We start from the raw sequence: 24,728 nt of genomic DNA, 5'->3' as shown, positions 1-24,728 counted from the left end.
CAGGGTGATAATATACAACCTTGATGTACTCATTTTCCTATCTGCAACAAGTCTGTTTTTCAATGTCCAGTTCTAACTGTTGCTTCCTGACCTGCATACAGGTTTCTCAAGAAGCAGGTCAGGTGGTCTGGTATTCCCATCTCTTTCAGAATGTTCTCTTGCTTTCTCCATGATCCAGCAGATGTTGGCAATTTGATCTCTGGTTCCTCTGCCTTTTCTAAAACCTGCTTGAACATCTGGAAGTTCACGATTCACATATTGCTGAAGCCTGGCTTGGAGAATTTTGAACATGACTTTTCTAGAATGTGAGCTGAGTGCAATTGTGCGGTAGTTTGAGCATTCTTTGGCATTGCCTTTCTTTGGGATTGGAATGAAGACTGACTTTTTCCAGTCCTGTGGTCACTGCTGAGTTTTCTAAATTTGCTGGCATATTGAGAGCAGCACTTTCACAGCATCATCTTTCAAGATTTGAAATAGCTCAATTGGAATTCCATCACCTCCACTAGCTTTGTTCATAGTGATGCTCTCTAAGGCCCACTTGACTTCACATTCCAAGTTGTCTGGCTCCAGGTGAGTGATCTCACCATCTTAATTATCTTGGTCCTGAAGATCTTTTTTGTACAGATCTTCTGTGTATTCTCGCCACCTCTTCTTAATATCTTCTGCTTCTGTTAGGTCCATACCTTTTCTGTCCTTTATTGAACCAATCTTTGCATGAAATGTTCCCTTGATATCTCTAATTTTCTTGAAGCAATCTCTTGTTTTTCCTATTCTGTTGTTTTCTCTATTTCTTTGCATTGATCGCTGAGGAAGGCTTTCTTATCTCTCCTTGCTATTCTTTGGAACTCTCCATTCAGCTGCTTATATCTTTCCTTTTCTCCTTTGCTTTTCACTTCTCTTCTTTTCACAGCTATTTGTAAGGCCTCCTCAGATAGCCATTTTGCTTTTTTGCATTTCTTTTCCATGGGGATGGTCTGTACAATGTCACGAACCTCCATCCAGAGTTCTTCAGGCACTCTATCTATCAGATCTAGTCCCTTAAATCTATTTCTCACTTCCACTGTATAATCATAAGGGATTTGATTTAGGTCATATCTGAATGGTCTAGTGGTTTTCCCTACTTTCTTCAATTTAAGTCTGAATTTGGCAATAAGGAGTTCATGATCTGAGCCACAGTCAGCTCCTGGTCTTGTTTTTGCTAACTGTATAGAGCTTCTCCATCTTTGGCTGCAAAGGATATAATCAATCTGATTTCGGTGTTGACCATCTGGTGATGTCCATGTGTAGAGTCTTCTCTTGTGTTGTTGGAAGAGGTTGTTTTTTATGACCAGTGCGTTCTCTTGGCAAAACTCTATTAGCCTTTGTCCTGCTTCATTTTGTGCACCAAAGCCAAATTTGCCTGTTACTCCAAGTGTTTCTTGACTTCCTACTTTTGCATTCCAGTCCCCTATAATGAAAAGGACATCTGTTTTGGGTGTTAGTTCTAAAATGTCTTGTAGGTCTTCACAGAAATGTTCAACTTTGGCTTCTTTAGCTTTACTGGTTGGGGCACAGGCTTGGATTACTGTAATATTGAATTGTTTGTCTTGGAAATGAACAGAAATCATTCTGACTTTTTAAAGATTGCATCCAAGTACTGCATTTCAGACTCTTTTGTTGACCATGATGGCTACTCCATTTCTTCTAAGGGATTCCTGCCCACACTAGTAGATATAATGATTATCTGAGTTAAATTCACCCATTCCAGTCCATTTTAGTTCACTGATTCCTAGAATGTCTACATTCACTCTTGTCATCTCCTGTTTGACCACTTCCAATTTGCCTTGATACATGGACCTAACATTCCAGGTTCCTATGCAATATTGCTCTTTACAGCATCAGACCTTGCTTCTATCACCAATCACATCCACAACTGGGTATCTGTTTTGCTTTGGCTCCATCCCTTCATTCTTTCTGGAATTATTTTGCCAGCTGCAGAGGCACAAAGGCAAGAGACGCCAGCTCTGGCGGCGCAGACCCAGGCTCAGCACAACCAACCTTGTGCAGAAGCGTGGCCAAGAGGAACTACTCCACGTCCAAGATAAGGTACAGCGGCTGCGCTTTGCTGGAGCAGCTGTGAAGAGATATTCCATGACCAAGGTAACAGAAACCCAAATAGGATGGTAGGTATTGCGAGGGGGCATCAGAGCGCAGACACACTGAAATCATAATCACAGAAAACTAGTTGATCTGATCACATGGACCAGAGCCCTGTCTAACTCAATGAAACTAAGCCATGCCATGTGGGGCCACCCAAGACGGCTGGGTCATGGTGGAGAGGTCAGAATGTGGTCCACTGGAGAAAGGAATGGCAAACCACTTCAGTATACTTGCCTTGAGAACCCCATGAACAGTATCAACAGGCAAAATGATAGGATACTGAATGAGGAATTTCCCAGGTCAGTAGGTGCCCAGTATGTTACTGGAGATCAGTGGAGAAATAACTCCAGAAAGAATGAAGGGATGGAGCCAAAGCAAAACAAATATACTATCTAGGTTGGTCATAGCTTTCCTTCCAAGGAGTAAGCATCTTTTAATTTCATGGCTACAGTCAGCATCCACAGTGATTTTGGAGCCCAAAAAAAGAAAGTCTGACACTGTTTCCACTGTTTCCCCATCTATTTCCCATGAAGTGATGGGACCAGATGCCATGATCTTTGTTTTCTAACTGTTCTCAAACCTTGATCTGACCAATGCATTTTTCTTATGGAAATGTTTTCCTTCAGCTATGTTAATTGAACTATGTATTTACCCTAGACTCTGTCTTTCTTCAAATAGGTTCTGCTTTACACTCAGAACTGATAAGGGCTCAACAAACCTGTATGTTTTACTTATACACTGCTTTCCTAATCTATGTTAATGAATCTGTACACTTATGTGGAAACCTGCCTTTCTTGAAGATTCATGTCATTTGTTTTATGGCCCGGTGTGACACACCTGTTGTCAATATTATCTCAAAATGCATGTTATGGGTGAGGGGCCTGGTGCCACTGAGTTTTGGGACATCTCCTTTCTCTAAGTAACAGCTTGCTGATAGGTATATAACATTGCTAAAGGCTAGCAGGGGGGCACTCTTTCTGCCCCCTTCTGATGTCTATGTCAAAAACTTTCTCTATCTCTTTTATACTTTAATAAAACTTTATTACACCAAAGTTCTGGGCGATCAAGCCTCATCACTGGCCTCAGATAGAATCCTCCAGAGACCAAGAATCGTGGTGTATTTCATGGCTCAGCAACAACCTTTCAGTAGGACATTGCTAAAGCATTGAGAGATTTAGACAAAAGTCAATATGTGAATATTTGCATATTCATCCTTCACATTTATAGGTGGGAAGCTTTCATTTCATGGTAATTAAAATTTTATTCACATGAAATCTCAGAACAAGAAGAGGATGGATGATAGGATAAGTCATTTCATCTCTGAATGGCTACTCTCTTACTGTCATACTCTGAATGGCTATTCTTAAATAGTTAAGAATATTTATCTTAGAATTATCTATGGTGGTAATGACCTGGCCAAGAACATGTCCAGATTCTAACATGCAGGATACTTTTTGCAAGAGAACTTTCCCTGATTTCTTTTAATATTCCTTCTAAAGCAATGTAAGAGCAGAAAGTAACTCAAAAATCATGTCTTAGAAATGACTAAACTTTGCATATATAATTATCTTGATGCACACCATTCATTCATCAAAGATCAGTAATTCTAACCATCTACAGTGTTTCCAAATAATATTAGGTTTGTAGAATTCTGGATAATAGTAAATGATCTCTTCATTCACCAAATCCTAGCAACTGCATGTGATTGAAAACAATATGTAAATGCTAAAAATTAAAAGAATCAGAATTGAATGGGTTCCTAGAGTTTTCTTTCAAAACTGTATAATAAATCATATCTAGTCTAATGATTACCAAGTTTTTCTGAAATGCTCTAATATGTTGTGTGATCATATCATTACACTGCAAAGTCCTATCCATACTGCTCCCAGGACTTCCTTTGATAGATAGAGTTTCCTTGATATACCAGGATGATATATACAAGGTAGAGTAGAACTCATAGAAAATTTCATTGACTAAGATGCCCATTAGCATCATGGAAACAGGTGATACAATATCACAAGGAAAGCTCAAAAGAATAAATTTTTCTCTAAAATTTTTTTACATTAAAATATCTTCTTAAATTCTCTTCCAGTCTGGCCCCTAACTCCACTTCCAATATTTCATAGTAAACAAATTTAGCCACTATCAAAAAAGAGTTTTTGATACTTCTTTGTTAAGAGTTCCATCTGATGTGCTTATCTGGCAGGGTACCATATTGCCAATTAGCACTATAAAGTTTCCAGGTTTATGCAGGTGTTCTAGATATTTTGGTACCTGAATTACATAAATCTTTCACAGCAAATATGATAAAAATGTGTTCCCACTTTATCACAAAGATGATTGAAATAAGCCTGAAGTCAAAATGAAATACAGAATGAAAATCTCTATGGAGACATTAATAATTTATTTTTTAAAAAGATTAAGTTTTTATGGATAGCTTCTATCCCCCATGAACAAAGGAGAGTTAATAAAGATGTACCAATAAAGACTTTAAAATTTCAAGCCCTTTCTCCTAGGGACCCAGTGCAGTTCATCCTAAAGGAGTTCTAGGCTGTTAGAGGATACAGCTATATGATTACTAATAGATCATAACTGAGGTCACATAAATTTTCTCAACCAAAAATTAACAGTTACTCAACAATGTGTAATATTCTCATTGAAGCAGTTCAACAATTAATATTAGCATTTCCTTATTGGCTTATTAAAGGTAAACTATAGTAAATGTAATAATCACGATGGCATGATCACTCACCTGGAACCAGACATCTTGGAATGTGATGTCAAGTGGGCCTTAGAGAACATCACGGCGAACAAAGCTAGTGGAGGTGATGGAATTCCAGTTGAGCTATTTCAAATCCTGAAAGATGATGCTGTGAAAGTACTACACTCAATCAGTTCAGTTCAGTTCAGTTCAGTCGCTCAGTCGTGTCCGACTCTCCGCGACCCATGAATCACAGCACGCCAGGCCTCCCTGTCCATCACCAACTCCCGGAGTTCACTCAAACTCACGTCCACAGAGTCGGTGATGCCATCCAGCCATCTCATTCTTGGTCGTCCCTTCTCCTCCCACCCCCAACCCTTACCAGCATCAGAGTCTTTTCCAGTGAGTCAACTCTTCACATGAGGTGGCCAAAATATTGCAGTTTCAGCTTTAGCATCAGTCCTTCCAATGAACACCCAGGATCGATCTCCCTTAGAATGGATTGGTTGGATCTCCTTGAGGTACAAGGGACTATCAAGAGTCTTCTCTAACACCACAGTTCAAAAACATCAATTCTTCGGCGATCAGCTTTCGTCACAGTCCAACTCTCACATCCATACATGACCACGGGAAAAACCATAGCCTTCACTAGACAGACCTTGGTTGGCAAAGTAATGTCTCTGCTTTTTAATATATTATCAAGGTTGATCATTACTTTCCTTTCAAGGAGCAAGCGTCTTTTAATTTCATGGCTGCAATCAGCATCCGCAGTGATTTTGGAGCCCCAAAAAATAAAGTCTGACACTGTTTCCACTGTTTTTCCCTCTATTTCCCATGAAGGGATGGGACCAGATGCCATGATCTTTGTTTTCTGAATGTGGAGCTTCAAGCCAACCTTTTCACTCTCCTGTTTCACTTTCATCAAGAGGCTTTTGAGTTCCTCTTCACTTTCTGCCATAAGGGTAGTGTCATCTGCATATCTGAGATTATTGATATTACTCCCAGCAATCTTGATTCCAGCTTGTGCTTCTTCCAGCCCAGCGTTCCTCATGATGTACTCTGCATAGAAGTTAAATAAGCAAGGTGACAATATACAGCCTTGACGCACTCCTTTTCCTATTTGGAACCAGTCTGTTGTTCCATGTACAGTTCTGACTGTTGCTTCCTGACCTGCATACAGGTTTCTCAAGAGGCAGGTCAGGTGGTCTGGTATTCCCATCTCTTTAAGAATGTTCCACAGTTTACTGTGATCCACACAGTCAAAGGCTTTGGCATAGTCAATGAAGCAGAAATAGATGTTTTTCTGGAACTCTCTTGCTTGCTCCATGATCCAGCAGATGTTGGCAATTTGATCTCTGGTGCCTCTGCTTTTTCTACACAGAAATCAGATTGATTATATTCTTTGCAGCCAAAGATGGAGGAGCTGTATACACTTAGCAAAAACAAGACCAGGAGCTGACTGTGGCTCAGATCATGAACTCCTTATTGCCAAAGTCAGACTTAAATTGAAGAAAGTAGGGAAAACCACTAGACCATTCAGGTATGACCTAAATCAAATCCCTTATGATTATACAGTAGAAGTGAGGAATATATTTAAGGGACTAGATCTGATAGATAGAGTGCCTGATGAACTCTGGACGGAGGTTCGTGACATTGTACAGGAGACAGGGACCAAGACCATCCCCATGGAAAAGAAATGCGAAAAAGCAAAATGGTTGTCTGAGGAGGCCTTACAAATAGCTGTGAAAAGAAGAGAAGCGAGAAGCAAAGGAGAAAAGGAAAGATATAAGCAGCTGAATGCAGAGTTCCAAAGAATAGCAAGGAGAGATAAGAAAGCCTTCCTCAGTGATCAATGCAAAGAAATAGAGGAAAACAACAGAATAGGAAAAACAAGAGATCTCTTCAAGAAAATTAGAGATTCCAAGGGAACATTTCATGCAAAGATGGGCTCAATAAAGGACAGAAATGGTATGGACCTAACAGAAGCAGAAGATATTAAGAAGAGGTGGCAGGAATACACAGAAGAACTGTACAAAAAAGATCTTCATGACCAAGATAGTCACGATAACATGATCACTGACCTAGAGCCAGACATCTTGGAATGTGAAGTCAAGTGGGCCTTAGAGAGCATCACTACAAACAAAGCTAGTGGTGGTGATGGAATTCCAGTTGAGCTATTTCAAATCTTGAAAGATGATGCTGTGAAAGTGCTGCACTCAATATGCCAGCAAATTTGGAAAACTCAGCAGTGGCCACAGGACTGGAAAAGATCAGTCTTCATTCCAATCCCAAAGAAAGGCAATGCCAAAGAATGCTCAAACAACCACACAATTGCACTCATCTCACATGCTAGTAAAGTCATGCTCAAAATTCTCCAAGCTAGGCCTCAGCAATATGTGAATCGTGAACTTCCAGATGTTCAAGCAGGTTTTAGAAAAGGCAGAGGAACCAGAGATCAAATTGCCAACATCCGCTGGATCATTGAAAAAGCAAGAGAGTTCCAGAAAAACATCTATTTCTGCTTCATTGACTATGCCAAAGCCTTTGACTGTGTGGATCACAATAAACTGTGGATCATTCTTAAAGAGATGGGAATACCAGACCACCTGACCTGCCTCTTGAGAAACCTGTATGCAGGTCAGGAAGCAACAGTTAGAACTGAACACAGAACAACAGACTGGTTCCAAATCGGGAAAGGAGTACGTCAAGGTTGTATAGTGTCACCCTGCTTATTTAACTTATATGCAGAGTACATCATGAGGAAGGCTGGGCTGGAAGAAGCACAAGCTGGAATCAAGATTGCCGGGAGAAATATCAATCACCTCAGATATGCAGATGACACCACCCTTATGGCAGAAAGTGAAGAAGAACTCAAAGGCCTCTTGATGAAAGTGAAAGAGGAGAGTGAAAAGGTTGGCTTGAAGCTCCACATTCAGAAAACAAAGATCATGGCATCTGGTCCCATCACTTCATGGGAAATAGATGGGGAAACATTGGAAATAATGTCAGACTTTATTTTGGGGGGCTCCAAAATCACTGCAGATGCTGATTGCAGCCATGAAATTAAAAGACGCTTACTCATTGGAAGGAAAGTTATGACCAGCCTAGATAGCATATTAAAAAGCAGAGACATTACTTTGCCAACCAAGGTCTGTCTAGTGAAGGCTATGGTTTTTCCCGTGGTCATGTATGGATGTGAGAGTTGGACTGTGAAGAAAGCTGATCGCCGAAGAATTGATGCTTTTGAACTGTGGTGCTGGAGAAGACTCTTGAGAGTCCCTTGGACTGCAAGGAGATCCAACCAGTCCATTCTAAAGGAGATCAATCTTGGGTGCTCATTGGAAGGACTGATGCTAAAGCTGAAACAATACTTTGGCCACCTCATGTGAAGAGTTGACTCACTGGAAAAGAGTCTGATGCTGGGAGGGATTGGGGGTAGGAGGAGACGGGGACGACAGAGAATGAGGTGGCTGGATGGCATCACCGACTCGATGGACATGAGTTTGAGTGAACTCCAGGAGTTGGTGATGGACAGGGAGGCCTGGTGTGCTGTGGTTCATGGGGTCGCAAAGAGTCGGACACAACTGAGTGACTGAACTGAACTGAACTGATAGTAAATGTACTTACTCTTTTCCACAGACAACTTTGTTTTATTCAACTCCTCCTCTGAGTATACTAAGGGCAAAATAAGAAGAATCTTCTCCCCTCCTGTCCTTGCAACTCTTCACACTCAGATTAATCTGTTTTCATGAACTATGTCTGCCATGAGACATTTCACCTCAAACACAACCAATGGCTTCCTGGTGAAAGCTGAAGCAACCTATCCTACCTTCAATGCCTCCTATAGGTTTTGTCCAGCCTGCATTTCCTACCTTAGAGCCTGGTGCATGGTCACTCAAAGTTTCTCTTCTGGTTGAGCTTGTCTGGCCTGTCAAGCACATCATGTGATTCACTGTGGCCCAGTATTGTTCCCCAATTTTCTTCACTTGGAATGAGTTCTCATCCTTTTCCCTACCATCTGAACCTTAGCCATGATTTCAGGTTCAGAGAAAGTTACATGTTCTCTCTGAAGTTCTTCCTTATCAGCCCATTTCACAGTCCCTGTACTTACTAGCAATTTGTATTGTGTTTATTATCTTTGCTAGTCAATTAGTATTTACCCTATTCCTTGTATTTTTAATTAACTACTTGAATGTTTATATATCTTCCTCCACATACATTTGACTTTAATAAGGATAGAGACACTCTTTTACTATTGCTTTTGACTTTAATTGTCCTTCCCCAATGTATAGTGCATAGCAGGTGTTCAACAAATTCTTAATTGATTCAAAATAAACTCAAAGAACAGCACGAGGGATTCATGCTACATATAAAGCATCTCTTTACAGAGAAACCTGCTAAGCATTGCTCTAAGCTTCCAAGAGGAATATTATCCCCTGGGTGTCATTAAAAATAGATACATACTATTTTGTGCTGGATGATATAAAGGAAAGTAATAACTCAGGAAAGAAATAACCAGGGGTGCATTGGCCCCAGTTCCCCTGTTTCATTATTCTTTAGCTATTTCAATGCTTTCCAGACTGTAAACATCCAAAAGAAAGATAATTTAGTACCTGGATGTGTGCTTTCATTTCCAGTGTGCACAGAATGAAGTAAACCAACAACAATAGGGAGTGCCACTTGTAGTTTAAAGTTAAGCCTGACAAATCAGTCAAAGCTCTAACATATACAATACAGCAATATCACATTACATCAGATAATCTTCACACTATACAACTTCTCCTGAACAACAATAGCAAGCACCTACTACCAGTGCATTTCTCCCTTTCATCCTTTTAATTCCATCTTTACTGTCATCAACTTTCCCTTTCGATTGGTTCAGTAGACCATTTAAATTTAATACCATTAAATTAAATGATAAATAAATAAATAATGAATCTTCTTTTCATGATAGCGTGGGTGCTGTGTGTGTGCATGTGTGTGTGCGTGTGTGTGTATGTGCATTGTGCCTTAACTCGCGTTACTGCTCAACCTTCATTCTTGACCTGTTCTGCACCATCATCTAGATAGTATTGCACATCTCAATCTGAACTTCATCCTGGCAAAAACAAAGTTGCCGGCACAACAGTTAGAGAAAGCATTCCTCCAGCAGAGTGTTGGATCAGGTTGACCCTGAGCATTCTTTGGACTTTATTTGGAACTAGGCATGGAAAGCAAAAGTGGACTGTCTCAAGGAAAGACATAAACAAGGAAGAGGTGAGAGCCAAGTGCTAGCATGTCTTTGGCCTCTGCGTATCTGTGCACATGTATGTCATTCATGATATCTTATCTACAACTTGTCTAAGTTGGAGTTCTGCTAATAGTGGCAATCTTGACATTTCTTGGTCAGAATTTAGAGAGATGTAAGATGGGAAATAGATGGAGAAACAGTGTCAGACTTTATTTTGGGGGGCTCCAAAATCACTGCAGATGCTGATTGCAGCCATGAAATTTAAAGATGCTTACTCCTTGGAAGGAAATTTATGACCAACCTAGATAGCATATTAAAATGCAGAGACATTACTTTGCCAACCAAGGTCCGTCTAGTCAAGGCTATGGTTTTTCGAGTGGTCATGTATGGATGTGAGAGTTGGACTGTGAAGAAAGCTGAGTGCCGAAGAATTGATGCTTTTGAACTATGGTGCTGGAGAAGACTCTTGAGAGTCCCTTGTACTGCAAGGAGATCCAACCAGTCCATTCTAAAGGAGATCAGTCCTGGGTGTTCATTGGAAGGACTGATGCTAAAGCTGAAACAATACTTTGGCCACCTCATGTGACAAGTTGACTCACTGGAAAAGAGTCTGATGCTGGGAGGGATTGGGGTCAGGAGGAGAAGGGGATGACAGAGAATGAGATGGCTGGATGGCATCACCGACTCAATGGACGTGAGTTTGAGTGAACTCTGGGAGTTGGTGATGGACAGGGAGGCCTCGCGTGCTGTGATTCATGGGGTCTCAAAGAGTCGGACATGACTGAGCGACCAAACTGAACTGAACTGATCCTAGGGATTAATTACCACACTCTATTTATACTTAATAGTGTGTTAATTAATATAAAATTAGGAATCTTATAGGTGTAAAATTCCATTTAACTATCTCCTCTTTTGTGCTTTTTTTATTATTTTTTACTTGTATTATGAATGTTTCACAAACCTCAATCAGTTGTATTATAAAGGAAATGAAAGAAGAAAGAAATTGTCTTTTATATTTATGTATATATTTCCCATTTCTTGTTCTCTTCTCCCCTGCAGTACATTCAATTTTCATCAGGTATTATTTCCCTCTGGCATAAAGGACATTCTTTAGTATTTCTTGAAAGAACAGACCTGATGATAACTAACTCTGTCAGCTTTCATTTATCTGAAAACATCTATATTTTCCTTTTATTTTAGAAGAATATTTTCACTGGATATAGAACCATAGATGGTAGAGGTATACATATATTATTTCTCTACTTTAAAAATGTCATTCTACTGTCCTCAGTCCTCCCATGTTTCTGGTGAGAAAACAGCCACCATTCACATCATTATTCCTGTGTATGTAATGCATCTTGTTTCTCTGACCACTTCCAAAATTTAAACTTATGTTGGCTTTTCCAAAACTTTGACTATGATGTACCTAAAGTTTGGTTCTCTTTGATTTATCCTGTTTAGAGTGTTCTCAGCATCCTATCTGTAACTTTATACTTTTCACTCAATTTGGGTCAGTATTTTTTCAAACATTTTCTTTCCCTTCTATGTCTTTTCCTTTTTCGGAATTCATACTAGTTGTATATTGGATCACTCAATATTATCCCAGAGGCCATTGAAGATGTGATATTTTTCCCAGTCTTTGCTTTCATTCTCGTCTTCAGATTGGATCACTTTTATTGACTTGCCTTCTCATTACTGACTTTATTCTGCATCATCCAATATGTTGTTAAGCCAATTCAGTGATTTTTTTTTTTCATTTCAAAGACTGTACTTTTCAAATCTAAAATTTCTTTTTTGAATAGCTATTCTTTCTTTACTGAGATTTCTCATGTTCACTCTTTGTAACCATCATTTCCTTTGAGTCATTAAACATGTTTATAAAATCAAGTTTAAAGTCGTCATATGCTAATTTTTATACCTGATTCATGTTGGGGTTTTTTCCCCCTTGATTAAAAGTCACATTCTTCTGCTTTGCATGTTTATAGCTTTTATCTCACATCAGGTATTATGTTCCATTGTAAAATACTGTAATATATTTTCTTCACTGGAAGACTGTTGAGTTTTGTTCCAGAAGTGAGTTAAATTACTGGACGATCATCTAGAACTTGTGGATGCTTATTATTATGATTTGCTAGGGTAGGTAGTTGAAAAATCCTGGGCGATTATAAAAATCTTAATTTGAAAGAACTCAGACTTGAAACTCTTTCTGCTTTGAGAAGCATCTAATATCTCTACTCACTTTTTCATCCTTTCAGCTACTACTTTCTAAGTCGGTTTCTTGGAGTCTCCCTCATACTTACATAGTCCAGAAGTCAGTCAAGTATTTGAATAGAGTTCATCTTCATATTATTGTGTCTCCTTGTCTAGGAATTCCTCTTATGGTGTGTCCTCCCAAATTTTCAACCACTCTGGCATCCTTGAACACCAACTTTTAATTTCTCAAGCCAGTATTATTCTGGCTTTCTGCTTAAGTCTAGATGTTCTATATTATGCAGACAGCAGAGAGACTTGTGTAAAAAAAGAAGGGGGAGGCCATATAAATGTGAATATCTCCTGTGCATATGAGTGTCTTCTTTTAAGGGTTAAACCCTAAGTCTCTTTGCTTCTAGTTACTATTTAAAAAAAGGGGGAGGCCATATAAATGTGAATATCTCCTGTGCATATGAGTGTCTTCTTTTAAGGGTTAAATCCTAAGTCTCTTTGCTTCTAGTTACTATTCAATGCCTTCAAATTATATACACACAAACATACACACACATATGTGTTACAGTTGTTACTATGAAAAGGTCAGGCCAATTATCTGCAACAACTGAGATTACTCTTCTAACACCCTTGTATGGCTCTCATTACACCTAGAATTGTAACCAGAATTCTAGATATGGCCTTCAATAGCCTACATAATCTGCCCCTGTCTATTTCTTCCACTCCATCTTACCTGCTCTTTTATTTTATTTCAGATATTGTATTCCACTATAAAATGAAACCAGCTCCTCTGTGTTGAATTAAATCAATAAGTAGATTATTAGTTTCACTAAAAGATTCTTGGCAGACATAAGATTTAGATCATATGCATTGTACTTTATTTTTTTAATTTTTTTTAATACATTTATTTTAATTGGAGGCTAATTAATTTACATTATTGTATTGGTTTTGCCATACATTGACATGAATCTGCCCCGAGTGTACATGTGTTCCCCATCTTGAACCCCCTCGCACCTCCCTCCACATCCCATCCTTCTGGTTCATCCCAGTACACCAGCCCCGAGCATCCTGTATCCTGCATTGAACATGGACTGGCAATTCATTTCACATATGATAATATACATGTTTCAATGCCATTCTCCCAATCATCCCACCCTCGCCTTCTCCCACAGAGTTCAAAAGACTGTTCTATACATCTGTGTCTCTTTTGCTGTCTCGTATACAGGGTTGTTGTTATCATCTTTCTAAATTCCATATATTTGCGTTAATATACTCTATTGCTGTTTTTCTTTCTGGATTACTTCACTCTGGATAATAGGCTCCAGTTTCATCCACCTCATTAGAACAAATTCAGATGTATTCTTTTTAATTGCTGAGTAATACTCCATTGTGTATATGTACCACAGCTTTCTTATCCATTTGTCTGCAGATGGACATCTAGGTTGCTTCCATGTCCTGGCTATTATAAAGAGTGCTGCAATGAACATTGGAGTACATGTGTCTCTTTCAATTCTGGTTTCCTCGGTGTGTATGCCTAGGAATGAAATTGCTGGGTCGTATGGCATCATGAGGAATGCTGGGCTGGAAGAAGCACAAGCTGGAATCAAGATTGCTGGGAGAAATATCAATAATCTCAGATAAGCAGATGACACTACCCTTATGGCAGAAAGTGAAGAGGAACTCAAAAGCCTCTTGATGAAAGTGAAAGAGGAGAGTGAAAAGGTTGGCTTGAAGCTCAACATTCAGAAAACAAAGATCATGGCATCTGGTCCCATCCCTTCATGGGAAATAGAGGGAAAAACAGTGGAAACAGTGTCAGACTTTATTTTTTGGGGCTCCAAAATCACTGCGGATGCTGATTGCAGCCATGAAATTAAAAGACGCTTACTCCTTGGAAGGAAAGTTATGACCAACCTTGATAGTGTATTAAAAAGCAAAGACATTACTTTGCCAACCAAGGTCCATCTAGTCAAGGCTATGGTTTTTCCTGTGGTCATGTATGGATGTGAGAGTTGGACTGTGAAGAAAGCTGATCTCCGAAGAATTGATGCTTTTGAACTGTGGTGCTGGAGAAAACTCTTGAGAGTCCCTTGTACTGCAAGAAGATCCAACCAGTCCATTCTAAAGGAGATCAATCCTGGGTGTTCATTGGAAGGACTGATGCTAAAGCTGAAACTGCAATACTTTGGCCACCTCATGCAAAGAGTTGACTCACTGGAAAAGACTCTGATGTTAGGAAAGGTTGGGGGCGGGAGGAGAAGGGGACAACAGAGAATGAGATGGCTGGATGGCATTGCTGACTCTGTGGACATGAGTTTGAGTGAACTCTGGGAGTTGATGATGGACAGGGAGGCCTGGCATGCTCTGATTCATGGGGTTGCGGAGAGTCGGACATGACTGAGTGACTGAACTGAACTAATGGCAGTTCTATTTCCAGTTTTTTAAGAAATCTCCACACTGTTCTCCATAGTGGTTGTACTAGTTTACATTCCCACCAACAGTGTAAGAGGGTTACTTTTTCTCCACACCCTCTCCAGCATTAATTGATTGTAGACTTTTGGATAGCACCCATTCTGACTGGCATGAAATGGTACCTCATTGTGGTTTTGATTTGCATTTTTCTGATTATGAGTGATGTTGAGCATCTTCTCATATGTTTGTTAGCCATCTGCATGTCTTCTTTGGAGAAATGTCTGTTTAGTTCTTTGGCCCATTTTTTGATTGGGTCATTTATTTTTCTGGAATTGAGCTCCAGGATTTGCTTGTATATTTTTGAGATTAATCCTTTATCAGTTGCTTCATTTGCTATTATTTTCTCCCATTCTGAAGGCTGTCTTTTCACCTTGCTTATAGTTTCCTTTGCTGTGCAAAAGCTTTTAATTTTAATTAGGTCCCATTTGTTTATTTTTGCTTTTATTTCCAATATTCTGGGAGGTGGGTCATGGAGGATCCTGCTGTGATTTATGTAGGATAGTGTTTTGCCTATATTCTCCTCTAGGAGTTTTATAGTTTCTGGTCTTACATTTAGATCTTTAATCCATTTTGAGTTTATTTTTGTGTATGGTGTTAGGGAGTGTTCTAGTTTCATTCTTTTACAAGTGGCTGATCAGTTTTCCCAGCACCACTTGTTAAAGAAATTTCTTTTCTCCATTGAATATTCTTGCCTCCTTTGTCAAAGATAAGGTGGCCATAGGTGCATGGATTTATCTCTGGGCTTTCTATTTTGTTCCATTGGTCTATATTTCTGTCTTTATGCCGGTACCATACTGTCTTGATGACTGTGGCTTTGTAGTAGAGCCTGAAGTCCGGCAGGTTGATTCCCCCAGTTCCATTCTTCTTTCTCAAGATTGCTTTGGCTATTCGAGGTTTTTTGTATTTCCATACAAATTTTGAAATTATTTGTTCTAGCTCTGTGAAAAACACCGTTGGTAGCTTGATAGGGATTGCATTGAACTTATAAATTACTTTGGGTAATATATTCATTTTCACAATATTTATTCTTCCAATCCATGAACACGGTATATTTCTCCATCTATTAGTGTCCTCTCTGATTTCTTTCACCAGTGTTTTATAGTTTTCTTTATACAGGTCTTTTGTTTCTTTATGTAGATATAGTCCTAAGTATTTTATTCTTTTTGTTGCAACAGTGAATGGAATAGTTTCCTTAATTTCTCTTTCTATTTTCTCATTATTAGTGCATAGGAATGCAAGGGATTTCTGTGTGTTGATTTTATATCCTGCAACTTTACTATATTCATTGATTATCTCTAGTAGTTTTCTGGTAGAGTCTTTAGGGTTTTCTGTGTAGAGGATCATGTCATTTGCAGTGAGAGTTTTACTTCTTCTTTTCCAATTTGGATTCCTTTTATGTCTTTTTATGTTCTGATTGCTGTGGCCAAAACTTCCAAAACTATGTAGAATAGTAGTGGTGAGAGTGGGCACCCTTGTCTTGTTCCTGACTTTAGGGGAAACGCTTTCAATTTTTCACCATTGAGGATAATGTTTGCTATGGGTTTGTCATATATGGCTTTTATGATGTTGAGGAATGTTCCTTCTATTCCCGCCTTCTGGAGGGTTTTGATCATAAATGGATGTTGAATTTTGTCAAAGGCTTTCTCTGCATCTGTTGAGATAATCATATGGTTTTTATTTTTCATTTTGTTAATGTGGTGTATTACGTTGATTGATTTGCGGATATTGAAGAATCCTTGCATTCCTGGGATAAAGCCCACTTGGTCATGATGTATGCTCTTTTTAATGTGTTGTTGGATTCTGATTGCTAGAACTTTGTTAAGGATTTTTGCATCTATGTTCATCAGTGATATTGGCCTGTATTTCTCTTTTTTTGTGGCATCTTTGTCAGGTTTTGGTATTAGGGTGATGGTGGCCTCATAAAATGAGATTGGAAGTTGCATTGTACTTTAGACTTAAGTTTGGTAAGAGCTGTGTTTCAAACATTCAAGACACATTAAAAATAAGGCTGGCTTGAAAAGTGAAAATGTTAGTCTCAGACTTGTCCAACCCTTTCCGACCCTATAGACCATAGCCCACCAGGCTCCTCTGTCCATGGGATTCTCCAGGCAAGAATACTGGAGTGGGTAGCCATTCCCTTCTCCAGGGGATCTTCCTGACACAGGGATGAAACCTGGGTCTCTTGCAATGCACTCAGATTCTTGACCATCTGAGCCACGAGGGAAGCCCAAAGTCTGGCTTAAGAAGCTAATAAAAGGATATTGGTTTTCTATTGAAGGTCACTGTTTTGATTATGGTTGAGTTGCTTTCAATCTACATAGTTGTGAATATTCTGTTATAGATTTCACAGTTTAAGTCATTCAAGACAGAGCTGACAGACTTCAGGGAAAAAATGGTGAAATATTTTGCATTCCAATTACCTCTAAAAAGTAACACTGTTAGCATCACAGCTGAGACTTTTTTCGAGTCTCTCAGGATATATCACACATCTGGTTCAATGGGAAAAACCTAGATTTCCTGATAACTCTAATTAATTTCCATTCATTTATTCATTCAACAAATATTTCTTGTGTTGCTGCTGTATGGTAGGCATATACTAGGCATTGGAAATCCAAAAACCGAATGAGATCAATACAACCTCTATCCCCATGGAGCTTGATAGTAGATTTCTCATAGGTATCTATATTTACATATTCTATGTACCATTTGTCAGTTGAAAAAGTAGATAATCAGGCACGTAGGGGTGCCTGAGGGGATTTCCTGTAAAATAAACCCTATGGGCTTTCTGATGTGATGTTTAAACACCCCAATTCTTATTTTTCTCTCGCTTCAGATGCTCTGTTTTTATGGTATGTCACCACCATTTTGTAAGAAGCAATTTGCCACATTTATGAACAAAAGTTTTACTTCCTTTAAGCATGTTTTCAGTAAGTATGCTTCTGTTGATTTTCAGTTACCCCCCACTAGGTGCTTCCTTCTCCTAAGGCAGAAGCTGAAGCAGAGTGCAGAGGAACTGAAGCAGCATGTTGTCCAGAGATTAAACAACTGAGTGGTTTGGAAACAGTAGCTTCCTTGAGCTTCCTAGAGCTTCCTAGCTTGAGTCAAAATAATGAGTCCAAGAGATTTAGGGTGAGAAGTTTCTTGGCTCTGATAATATTTTAGTCAGACTTAAAACATACCTCATTCTAATTAATTCTCACAGTCCTTCAAAATTATCATCACAATGGTATCAAATAACAAAAAGAAAGTGCTGGCAACCAACTGGACATAGCAACTAAATTAAACAAGGCTCTAGATTACCTAATGTTCTGCATAAACTCCCCCTGAAGGGCCCTAAGCAGTTAGCAGCCTCCAAAGGAGGCGTGCTTGCCAAAGAGCTGTGTGAGATGCCAAGAACACTGGAATCAGATCAAGTCACTGCTTTCTTAGACACTGGGCATTTCTCAGATTGAACTCTCTCACCAAACCATTATTGGAGATACTCTTCCTTATAATCTCTGGATTTCACAATTGTTTAAAACTGTCAGACCTTGTTTACTTTTTCAGTTTATTTTTTCTCTTATTGTTTAACATCCTTCTAATTTCTCCTTATTTCCTCCTTTGCTTCAGGATCTCCTGAACCAAAGTTGTGTGTATGTGTGTGTGTGTGTTTCTCTCATGTGGCCTGCTGGGAATGAAAGCAGCAAGGATCTCTCATCCATACTTAATTTTCTTCACAGCAGGTGCTGTAGTGCAGCAGAGATTCTGGACAGAAATACAGTAGGGCTTTTGTTGAAGTGCCATGCTAGTTACCAGAAGATCAATAAATGATTAGAACACCTAACACAGTGAATGATTCCAGTGGAGTTGAAATGAAGATATTGGAAACCACTTAAAATTCATACACATATTCTATGGCTATCAAGATTTCAAACTTAACATACATAGCACCTAGCCACTTTCTGAATATATTGTTTGAAAGAGATTTAAGATTGATTTTTTTTCTTTATGTTTTGCTAAATACACATTGAGAAAGAGAAAAAAAACAATTTAAAAAATTGATTTTGGCAACCAATTTAATCAGGTAAAAAGTGAGGAAATTCAGTAAGAGTTCATTTGTCCAGTATTTGTAGATGTAAGGAAATTTTCATGATAGCTTACTTTTTCTAGCAAAAAACTTTTAAATTTACAATAATTTGTAATATTATATTTATAATATAATATATATAATTATATTTATAATACAATAATCTTTAACCAAAGAATTCAAAATTCCTGTAATAATTTCTTTCTTTCTTAAAATCTAAACACTAAATAGAACTTCATGTTTTTCTTGATACAAGAATTCTAGTTACTCATTTGCCTTTGCTCTAAATGTGCCTTTAATTATAATTGTGGTCTACAGCTTCTCCACATTTCCATGGTCACAACATCACAAAATGAGTATATTTCAAATTTCCATGTCACTCAGGTTTATCAACACTGATCAGCAGCCCTTCTCTTTTCCTTGTTCATCTCTCTCTCTTTCATGCAGAATCTGAACTTTTACCTAGTTCCACAGGCTTCCAATTCCACTACCCACTCTCACCTTCTCTGTCTTCCTATTACTTGAGAAAATTGAACCATGAATCTGTCAAGGACTTGTCCATTCCTAACTCAACATGTCAACATCAGCTTCCCTTCCTCAGCGGATGAATGGGCCCTCTCCCTTCAACCTCTGCTCTCCATCTCTCTTCCACTGTACTGGCAGAATTTCCATCAATTATTTCCCCTGACTCTCCCATCGAAAATCTGTTTTTCCTCTTGACCTAGAAATAGACTTAAGTCTATTCCACCTTAAAAAAAAAAAAAGCAAAACAAAAATTCCCATTGATGCTGTACCACATTTCAAACTCCATTGTTGTTCATAGATTCCCATTTGTGATGATTTACTTCTTGAGTGTTTTATGATTTTGAATTTTAAACTCAGTTAATCTAAACCTATAATGTGGGGATCTGAGTTAAGTGTGGATCTTTCTAGAGAGTAACTTTGTTTCTGCCAGATACCCATGACCACATTATTTTAACTTCCAGGATTTAGATTATATAAATCCAACTACAGATTCCACATGAAGTTGTGGTTATGTTTCGAAATTGTTAAGAAGCACATTCTTTTTGCCCTACCTAGAATAAAAGCCAAGGACAAACAAGTGACCTTGTCATATATCTTTGCTGGTAAGAAGATGTTATTTTCCTAGCCTGTCTTTTCACTGAGCAAATATCCCTTTGAAGGAATTGACTATAGGGATCACTTTGCATAAATGAAAGGTATTGAATCATGAAAACACAAATCTCCTTGAATCAGAAAGTACCTGCTTGCAGTCACAAATCTAATATAGACTTACCATGCCAGATTGGTGCTTTTTCTTTTTTGTAAACAATGAGGAGTGTCCTTGTGAACTTTAAAATCTTGTTGCATTATATCCAGTGCACTTGTAGTAGGTGATCTAGCCCTCCATATTATTGCAAGCAAAAATCCCAAAGTTTCTCTAGCAGTAAAAATGTGAGTTCTGTCTTCAAGGTAATGTCAAACTGAATCACTGCAATTATGAGGAGCTCCAAAATACCAAGTTTTATTTATCTACAGAATGAAATATTTGTATTATAACTTATTTTCTGGTAGAAAGCAAAAAATCATCCATGATTCCTCACTATTATATTAATGAAAGTGAAAGTGAAGTGGCTCAGTCATGTCCGACTCTTTGCGACCCCATTGACTGTAGCCTACCAGGTTTCTCAGTCCATGAGATTTTCCAGGCAAGAGTGGGTTGCCATTTCCTTCTCCAGGGAATTTTCCCGACCCAGGGATTGAACCCGGGTCTCCCACATTTATAGGCAGACGTTTTACCCTCTGAGCCATCAGGGAAGCTCTTTATATTTAGGTAAATATAAAAATCTACATTGCAACAGCTAACTATGTAAATTATGTTTAAAATTAGTTCCATTTCAAAAGATGGAGAAAATCAAGCCTTAAAAATTTAAGCAGACTGTCAAAAGTCACACAACAATTAAAGGATCCATCTAGTATGTAAATCTAGAAAAGTGAAAGTCACTTAGTTGTGTCCGACTCTTTGTGATCGCATGGACTGTGTAGTCCATGGAATTCTCCAGTCCAGAATACTGGAGTGGGTAGTCTTTCCTTTATCCTGGGGACATTCCCAACCAAGGGACTGAACCAAGTTCTCCAGCATTGGAGGCTGATTCTTTACCAGCTGAGCCACAAGAAAAGCCTAAGAATACTGGAGTGGGTAGCCTATCACTTCTCCAGCAGATCTTCCCAACCCAGCAATCAAATCGGGGTCTCCTGCATTGCAGGCGATTCTTTACTAACTGAGCTATCATGGAAGCCCATGTAAATCTAGAACTCCCTTTAAAAAAAAAACACACACATACAATAAACAACAGGATTATATCCTCTAGTCATCTCTGACTCTTTGCAACCAGGCTCCTCTGTCCATGGAATTCTCCAGGCAAGAATACTGGAGTGGGTTGCTATTACCTTCTTCAGAGGATCTTTACCACACAGGATCAAACCTGTGTCTCCTGCAGTGTAGGCAGATTCTTTACTGTTTGAGCCACCAGGGAAACCCTTTATACCCTCCAAGGACCTCTAATAATATAATTATTGAGTAGAGACTACAAAATAACTATCTTTAGAATGAAAATAGAAGATGTATAAAAGGAATCTAAAACATACCAGAAGAAGGAGACTTTGTAGAAAAATGTTTTAAAAGTAAACGGAACTTATAAGAATTCATTTCCAGTAATTCTTAGCAAAGTAAATCAGATCCACCTTCAAGCTAAGAACTATTAAACTGGCAAAAAATTTTTTTTTATTAAATCTGCTGGATTCCATTTGAGGATGAAAGAGGCAGGGATTAATTAAAAGAGCAAGATCTAGGGGATGAAATAGAAAAGAAGAGTTATGAATTTGAGGCCACTTTTATGTACATGTTTATACCATAAAGAACATCTGAGAGAATCAGGAACTTAGCAGGATTTTGAACAGATCATTGTGCCAAGGGAACAAATATGGGAGTTCACTGTCACTTTCACACATTGGAGAAGGAAATGGCAACCCACTCCAGTGTTCTTGCCTGGAGAATCCCAGGGACCGGGGAGCCTGGTGGGCTGCCGTCTATGGGGTCGCACAGAGTCAGACACGACTAAAGTGACTTAGCAGCAGCAGCAGCCTGCCTAAGACAGGGGTAATGATAAAGACCGTGGACACTGGTTTGGAACCACAAAGAAATATATCCTACAAATATGGTTCTGTCATTAAAAGACAGGCTTTTATGAGAACTGAAACCCAGATAAGAATCATCTCAAACTTTCATTAAATTAAGATGACCTGAAATTTCAAGCTAACTACCAGAAAAAATATAAATCCCCTCTGGTGGAAGATGACATTAATATGTCCCTACATTATTTCTATTACTTTGCATTAAATGTGGTGCTTACATTAAAAAACAAACAAGATGCAGTGAGACAAGGTAGCTTGATCGCAACTAAGAGAAAAACAGATAATAGAAACAAACAAAAATTCAAATAATATATTTTTAGAAATAGATTTGAATATTTTCAAGGCAATAAAAGATAAGATTTAAAACATGGCAGATAACTAAAAGTTGCATAAAAAAGAATCAAATAAAAATTCTAGAGCTGAAAAAAATAATGACCAAATACTAAGAAATCAATATATAGGGTCATAGTAAATTAGTTACAGATATAAAAGAATAAGTCACCTGGGAAATAGGTCAGAAAATAATGTACAGAATAAATTACAGAGAAACAAAAGGAAGGGAAAAAAGAGAAAATTACATAGGAGGTTGGTAATAAATACCGTGAAAAGTTTGAAAAGATGTGTAATTGGCAGTTCAGAAGAAGCAGAGAGAAAAATGAGGCTGAAAAATAATTGAAAAGATTATGACTATGGAACTTTCAAAGCTGGCAAAAGAGATCAAGTCACAGATTCAGGTAGCATTAGGAAACCTAGAAGAGATAAATACCAAGAAAGCTATTGAGGAGCTATTGGAAGATTACTAGCATAAACTCTAGTCAAAGATTCAGTACCAAAGTCTCAGTAACTCTCCCAGATTTACTTTGTGGACTCAGTGGCTCCTAAAATTCTTGCTATCATATCCACATTATAGGTATTGAAATGTAAGAGGCAAGAGAAACCTCTTCTTCCCAGATTTACCAACTTCAAAGAGCTTTCCCCCAAAGGCAACTATGGCATCTCCTCTACCCCTTCATTTGCAATAAATGTGAGGAACTGAAATTTTTCATCTAGTTACTTTCTTACTCTACTGTAGTTAACATATAACTTTTAACAAAAGAGTAGAGAATGGATCTTTGGGAAGTAATTAGCAATATTTAAGCATAGAAGCAGGACAATCAGTTGGTGAACTCTTTCCATCTCCCATTTGGAGAGGACCAGGGTGATGGTGGTGGTGGTTGTGAAGTGGTTGGATTTCTGCAGATATTTTGAGGATCTGATGGGATTTACTAATGAATAGTTAAAGGCTATAATAGTTTTACTATTAATAGCTCTTCGAAGAGAGGATTACTAATGATCTACTTCATAATGAAGTAATTTGAACCAAGAAAGGAATAGATGAAACATGAAACTCAGAGGAAAGAAAGTGTTAAACCTCTAATTTAAAAAATAAAAACAGTAGAATAGAGTTTAAAAATCACATAAGTGGAAAAATTAAAGTTTTCTAAGGTCTGTTGACTTAAAAAAATACTCACAGTCTAGAAGTTCAGAGTTATATTTTACTTGGTGGGACTTTTTAGAACTTCAAGCCCAGGAGACAGCATCTCAAGTGACCCTGGGAGAACTGTTCCAAGGAAGGGGGAACTGGGGGGTGGGGAGGAGTCAGAAGTTTTCGACAAAGTAAAAGATTACTGTTATTTAAGGAAAACTAGACTCTGATGCTGGGAAAAGTTGGGGGCGGGAGGAGAAGGGGACGACAGAGAATGAGATGGCTGGATGGCATCACCGACTCTGTGAACATGAGTTTGAGTGAACTCCGGGAGTTGGTGATGGACAGGGAGGCCTGGCGTGCTGTGATTCATGGGGTCGCAAAGAGTCGGACACGACTGAGCGACTGAAAGAAAGAAAGAAAGAAGATATCTCAAGTTAAGGGATTTAACACTTTTCTATGTATGGGAAGATACTGAAATCATTCTTTTCACATGCATCTCAGCTGTCTGGGGCCAACATTCTGAGAATTGACTTTTCACATCCTTAGTTCCTCTCTCACCATAGGGAGTGGCATTGATTCCTGGCACTGCCAGATCACAGGTATTATTCTCCTTCCTGGTTGCTCTGGAGGACTGGAATTCCTAATGGCTATGACATCCTTATATATTCATATGGCAGGAAACACTCCATTTCACAGGTCTTTGTAATATTTAAGAGTAGAGCAGATAAAGATTGTTAGAGCAAAAATGAGGGAGAAACCTACTTTGCCAGGAAAGAACAAGAATGGAAAGTGTATTTCAGAAAGGTAAACTGTTGTGTGTAAATCTGCAGAGTCTTCCGGGAATCCTGCAAGTACTAAGAGAGTGATAATGTGGCACAAGCCTGGATCCCAACCTTCCTTAGGCTGCAGCTGGGGCTATTATTTGGGAACAAGTTGTGTAGGTTTATTTCAGGATACTTTTAGGAGACTATTTCTTTAACAATGAAGAACCATCAAATGTTTTTAAAAGCACAAGTGGTATGATTTAAGCTATATTTTAATGCAATTATGTTTTAAATACAGATATGTTGTACAAATGTAAACTGAAATCAATAAAACACCCTGGAGAAAGAAAGGGCAACCCACTCCAGCATTCTTGCCTGGGAAATCCCATGGACAGAGGAGCCTGTTGGGCTACAGTCCAAGGGTTGCAAAGAGTCAAACGCAACTAAGCACACAACTTAGCAACTAAACAACAATAATAAACATACAAAAA

Source organism: Moschus berezovskii, chromosome 10 (genome assembly GCF_049115385.1).
Source record: "Moschus berezovskii isolate FMDL1 chromosome 10, NW_MosBer_1.0, whole genome shotgun sequence".
NCBI lineage: Eukaryota > Metazoa > Chordata > Mammalia > Artiodactyla > Moschidae > Moschus > Moschus berezovskii.
The sequence above is the reverse complement of the archived record's forward strand: the minus strand, read 5'-3'. Positions refer to the sequence as shown.